The sequence below is a fragment of the Salvia splendens genome, chromosome 9, assembly GCF_004379255.2.
Source record: "Salvia splendens isolate huo1 chromosome 9, SspV2, whole genome shotgun sequence".
Lineage (NCBI taxonomy): Eukaryota > Viridiplantae > Streptophyta > Magnoliopsida > Lamiales > Lamiaceae > Salvia > Salvia splendens.
Genome location: NC_056040.1, coordinates 32319482 through 32325710, shown reverse-complemented (window position 1 = coordinate 32325710; position 6229 = coordinate 32319482). Strand labels below are relative to the sequence as shown.

At 44.7% G+C, this 6229-nt stretch overlaps 1 long non-coding RNA gene across 1 annotated transcript; it reads right to left on the bottom strand.

Annotated features, from left to right (window-relative positions):
- Positions 1-716: 716 nt before the first annotated feature.
- LOC121747902 lies at positions 717-2278 on the bottom strand. Its single transcript, XR_006039366.1, has 2 exons — positions 1126-2278; positions 717-1047 (listed from the first exon to the last, which is right to left on the bottom strand). It is a non-coding gene; the product is annotated as an uncharacterized LOC121747902 (long non-coding RNA).
- Positions 2279-6229: the final 3951 nt, after the last annotated feature.

Genomic DNA, 6229 nt, shown 5'->3' with positions numbered 1-6229 from the left:
GCCCCATATGAAGCACTCTATGGGAAGAAATGTAGATCACCACTTTACTGGGATGAAGTTGGTGAGAGAAAAAAATTCTCGGACCAGACTCTGTAGAGGAAATGATAGAAATTGTCCGACAGATCCGAGAGAGAATCAAAGAAGCTCAAGATAGACATAAATCCTATGCAGATGTTCGCAGAACCGATTATAGTTCAAACCAGGAGATGAAGTCTTTCTGAAAGTATCCCCGTCGAAAGGGATAACTAGATTCGGCGTCAAGGGTAAGCTGAAACCGCGTTTTATCGGACCTTACGAGATCCTAGAAACAGCTGGCCCTGCAGCGTACAGATTAGCACTCCCGCCAAGCTTCGGGAATGTACACAATGTGTTTCACGTATCGCAGTTGAGAAAATATGTGTTTGACCCATAAGCACATAGTACACCAAGAATAAATGGTGTTAGAACCAGATTTGAGCTATGAAGAAAAACCAGAAGCAATTCTGGATAGAAAAGTAAAAGAATCGAGAAATAAAGCAATTGTAACAGTGAAAGTCCTATGCAAGCACCACGGCCACGGGGAGGCGACGTGGGAGCTTGAGGGCCAGATGAAAGAGAAATACCTAGAGCTTTTTGCCTGACCGAGACAAAATTTAGGGACGAAATTTTTGTTAAGGGTGGTAGAATGTAATAGCTGAGATCTAATTTCTCGAAAAGTATGAAATAAATACTGGAAATTTAAAGAAAGAAAGATGAAAGAGTATTTATTTATGTTCATGAGTAATCAACACATAGTATTTTGAATTTCCAAGCTAAGTATAAGTTTACAAGATGCTTGATGATGAAAATAGAAGAAGAATGCTACGCACTAAATTTTAGAAGTAATTCTATACATTTTGTTTGAAAGGAGAAAAAGCTTGGAAATGAACAAGAGAGAAGACTCTATTCTATTACAAGTAGAAATGCTAAGTCTCGGCCTCTTCCTTAGGCCCGAATTTAGGCCCGGCTTCGACAGCCCGTTGAGATCAGAACATCAAGGTGGCAGCCGGACATGATGGGTCCTTATTCCTGCAAAATAATACAACCAAACAAAGCATGTGAAAGGTTCAAAATTAGCAATAAGCCAAGGAAGGATAAGAGGGGTACCATCCCTGCCCTTTCCCAGCCTTAACCGCAAGCTGCAATGGGGCAAATGAGCCTGCAATGTCTGCCTTCCAGCTGCAACAAACTGCAGAGCTGCAGTAACAATCTCTGCCCCTTTCTTGAGTACCTGCCACAGCAACCAAGCCATTTAATAGCTAAAGCACCAAGCTCCACATACAACCAAATGCAGTTAAAATGGCAGCAAGATAAAACAAGAATAAGGCAGCCCAGATCTGAATATACGAGTACACTCTCACAACCAACAAAAATGTCCCTGCAAGAGGATCAAGAGTTGCAGATTTTGCAGTTACCAAATCACCTATAAAGACCCATCCTTACCACCCTCAATCTTCCCTTACACCACATCTGAAATTCAGCATATTTCTGTTCTGTGAGGACCGAGAACTAAGCAGCAAAGGGGGAGTTCATCCACACTTTTCATAGCTCCACAACAGGTAATCAAAATACTCCCCTCTTGCATCTCATTAGAACCTCATGCTCAAAGAACTTAAAAGCTTTAGGATCTCCAATTCACACAACTTGGAACAAGAAATATCATATGATTTCTTTTAGCCCAAGATCAGTAATAAATTATCATGACTACCAACGAAGAACAAAGCTTTAGCACCACATAGCTACTGCCCAAAATTCACAATCAATCAAACTAAGTGTGTTAAGGCAAAAAGAACTTAGCTTTAGGGCCGGAAGGGCTGCCCAATGACTACCGGTGACGGTGAGGCCATGAAGGTAGCCACACGGACTCATCGGGGCAGTAACGGCACTTGACAGCGGTGAAGCAGTAGCTACTCGTGCAAGGCATCAGCAGGAGCAGAGGACGAGAAAGAGGCTCTCAAACTCAAACCCGACAGACGGGGCGTCATCGTTGTAGGAGCCGATGATGGCGGCTCTAAACTGACGGCGGAGCTCCGACTTCTAGGTCTCGAACCAGCAGCGACGGCAGACCGACGGCATTGCCTCAGCCGGAGATGCTTGCGTCGGTGCTGAATTGCCGGAAGCGATGACGCCGGCGACGGTCGGCGCAACGGCGAAATTTGCCGAGAAGAAAGGGGTAAAATGGAGAAGTTAGGGATTGGTATTCAATTTGGGAAAATTCATTTGGAAAAGAGAAGAGGGAGCCGATGGGTGTTATGGAGTATATTTTAGTTTTGGGCAAAATGCATAATTCAATTTGGGCCATTTTACAATCTAGGCCAGGGAGTATTTTGAATTGGACCATAGCCAATTTAATTAAACTTGGGCTCCTTGTGTAAAAAAAAAGAGAAAGAAGAGAAAAGAAATCAAAACGGGCCGCTACCAGTTAAAAACAAGTCGGGCCGCAGAGGTTAAATATTATTGGGCCACTGCCCATAACAGAATTTAATCCATGGGATTTGAGTTCCCTAAGCCACGGAAGAAAAGAAATTTATTAAGCCGTGTTGAAATAGTATTCACTAAATAATTAGACGAGACTTTTAATAGTCCAAGTAAGTTTCAAGATACTTAAAGAAAATAATACCGGGATATATATTGTACCCGAACAGCTCGGCAAGACTCCGAATAAATTAAATCGTTGATTTAATTAAGGATTTAAGATTTCTAAATTTATAAAGAAGGAAGTAAAACAATAAGCACACGCTTAGGCATGCATACATGCAAGATAAATAGTTACTTAAAGCCTAATTTAAGTATATCAATTGTTATAAAGGGACGTCGCCGCACGACGAGTAATCTCAAACCAGGAAGCCCCCGTTTGAAAGAGTTTAAGAAAACGAGGTGGGCTCTTCTTACTTTTAAAGCGTGGTTGATGTGAAAACATGATTTATTTTGAATGAGTTGTCATGCCATGTTTTGTTTATGATTACCTATCTGTTGGCTATGCCAAATTAGTTAAATCGAATTCGGGTCCCAGTAGGGTCGCAAACCCTACTTGGACTAGTCTATTTTCAGAAAGAAATAACAGTTTTAGTGACTGTGACTTATTTTCAGAAAAACCCCGTGTTCACTCAGCTTGGCTGACAACTAAAAGAGAAAATGTTTTCGGCATGAGCCCACTGAGTGCATATTGTTTTCCTTATTGTCCTGGTTGATCGTTGTCAAAGCCGAGGAGGTGTTGAGACAGAAGACTAAGTAAGTAGGAAGATAGCTGGTGTAGTATGTCTTCATACATATTACATCTGTCTTGGTACCCTTCCGTTGTGTAAATTTAGAACTATATTTTAGCAAAGATAATTGTCCCACAACTACTCTGATTCAGTATGATTGTACCCTCAACACATTTGAGACAATGTTTCCCTTGCTTTAAGCATCTTATGATGAGTTGAGACAGTTTCAGTAAGATTTAGTCGCGATATAGCTACACTTTCTTTGACTAGGAAGATATGGTCGTGACAATAAATGATCACCTGTTCCAAGTGTTTGATAGTCTCAGTGTCTATAGGAATATATTGATAAATACCAAGACACATCATAATGTTAGCAACCACAAAAGAGCCGAATCCTTTAATATTCATGAGGCGAGCGTGAATTTGAGGTGGATCAAGAATAGGGGGAGAAAGATCATCCAAGTTGAGGGTTCCATTTTGAATATCTTGTGCTAATTCAAGAATGGTAGAAGCCCACATTCTTAGGTTGCAGTATCGTTTAATAGTCTCAAAATCCAATGAAGCTATCTCATTTGGACTTGGAAATTTTCCATTAAAATCACAATGCTTTCTCTTCTTTTTACTTCCACAACATAATACTTTGTGTTGAAGACAACACAAAGCTTCAGCCATCTCCAGCGACCTAGGCCATCTAAAACATAATTAAATACTATAAAATTAATTTGGACAAAATGAAAAGATATGTAAGTGAAAATGAAAGATGTAGTTACGAAGAATATGTTAAGGATCTCGATCCTTAACGTCGAATTTGGAACACAATCAAGAAACACACACCGGAATTGTCGAGCGCCCAAGAACCTTGGGTCGGCGATTCTTCCAGCGAAGGGCGGCTGAGCGCAAGATCGTTCTCGTCGGCAACCTTAGGAGAGGTTTCTTGTTTGATAAGCAATTGAGCCAAAGTTAATAATATTCATTCATGATCGTTTGCTATCACATTGGCTCTATTTATAACTAAACCCTAGGGTTGGTTCGACCTATCCTAATACGTTCGGGAAAGAACCAACTAAAAAAACCCGAACGGGGCTTATAATTCGCCCGACTCAATTGCCACAAAAATAATAATAATAATATTCTGAAAATAAAAGAAACAAGAAAAGACGTGTATAAAGAATATCGATCGCGGATAAGCGATCCTAATCCCCGAGTTTCTGCGGGGGCTTAATTCGGTTCCTTGGCCACAACAACCTCGTCGTCGCTGCTGTGGTTGGATTCTGCTGCAGGCGCGCGGGTGACTCTATAGCAGCCTCTCGTTCCACTATGCTCTATTCCAGCGCAGCCTCTCGCTCCCTCTGCTCCGAGGCATCCCTCCCGTTTCTGATAGGGACGCTCATATCAACTCCCCCATCCTTAACAACATCCTTGTCCTCAAGGTTGAGGTTCGGAAAATGCCTGCGAATGTCGTCCAAAGGTTGAGATTCGGAAAATGCCTTTCCCTCGTGCCACATAATCTGACTGTCGACCAAGGTCACCGGATAAACGACTGGGCGACCCCCAAAAAAATCCAACGGCAAGGGAACGTGCGCCATCGACCCCTCGCCTGCCACAAATTCACGCAGAAGGCTGACATGAAAGACGTCATGGATTCGGCTCCTCTCCGGCAGACGTAGCCGGTAAGCCACAGGTCCCACTCGCTGCACCACCTCAAACGGCCTGTAATATCATCTTGCAGCTTGGCCGATAGTGGCTTGGCCACCGGAAACTGGCGATAAGGCTGTAATTTTAACCACATCATGTCTCCCTCCTCGAACTCCACATGACGTCTGTGTTTATTTGCGGAATCCCGCATCCTCTGCTGGGCTCGCGCCAGATTAACGCGTAACTCGCAAAGCAACGACCCTCGTTGGCATATCAAATCCGCAACTTTTGGTGGAGTGGCAGCCGAAGGCGGGGCTGCCACCAGTAGCGGCGGATCGCGACCATAAAGGGCTCGGAATGGTGATGTGCCAAGTGCGGCGTGGTGGAAACAATTAAGGGATAACTCCGGCCATGGTAACAGATTACACCACTTATACGGGCGATCCGCTGCAAATGCGCGCAGATATTGTTCCAAGCCTCTGTTTCGGACCTCTGTCTGTCCATCGGACTGCGGATGGTAGGCCGTGGAAAAATGAATTTTGGTGCCGCTCAGACGGAGCATTTCTTCCCAAGTTGCATTTAAGAACACCGAATCCCGATCCGAGATCAACGTCTTCAGAAACCCATGGTGCCTGACCACCGTGTTAATGAATAAATGTGCTACTCGTAATGCATCGAATTTGGTAGGCAATGGAGCAAAATGCGCGTACTTGGAGAGACGGTCCACCACCACCATGATCACGGTGTAGCCACGAGAGGGAGGAAGGCCCGTAATGAAGTCCATGGACACATGCTCCCATACCCGCGATGGGATCGGCAGCGGCTGCAACAATCCAGCCGGTTTTTGAGTGGAGTACTTCGTCGATTGGCACACCGCGCAAGATTCGACAAATTTCTTCACATCCTTGCCCATGTTCGGCCAATAAAATCCTGCCGACAGTAGGCGAAATGTACGCTCATGCCCCGGGTGGCCCGCAAGCGGAGTGCAGTGGTGTTCCGTCAAGAGGATCCGTTTGAACTTGGAGTCGGGGCTGAGCAATATTCGGCGCTTGAAATAAACAAGGCCGTCGATGAAGCACAAATGAGGTGGGGCTGTACCTGCCTCGATCTGGTCGACAAGCGCACGTAAGTCCGGTAACTGTGACGTCTCTTCCCGCAGTGAGTCCAGTAACTTGGGTATCGGGTGAGCAGTGGCGGCGAACAAAGTCGCGTCGGCCGCCGTTAACTGGTTCTCGGCCCGAGACACAGCCACTGTCGTCTCCGCCGGATTGTCGCCCTCGGCAGTTTCATTGCTGTCGTCCCGTCGGGACAGGACATCCCTGGCCTTGTTCGTGGTTCCCTTCTTATATTCGATGCTGAACCTATAACCC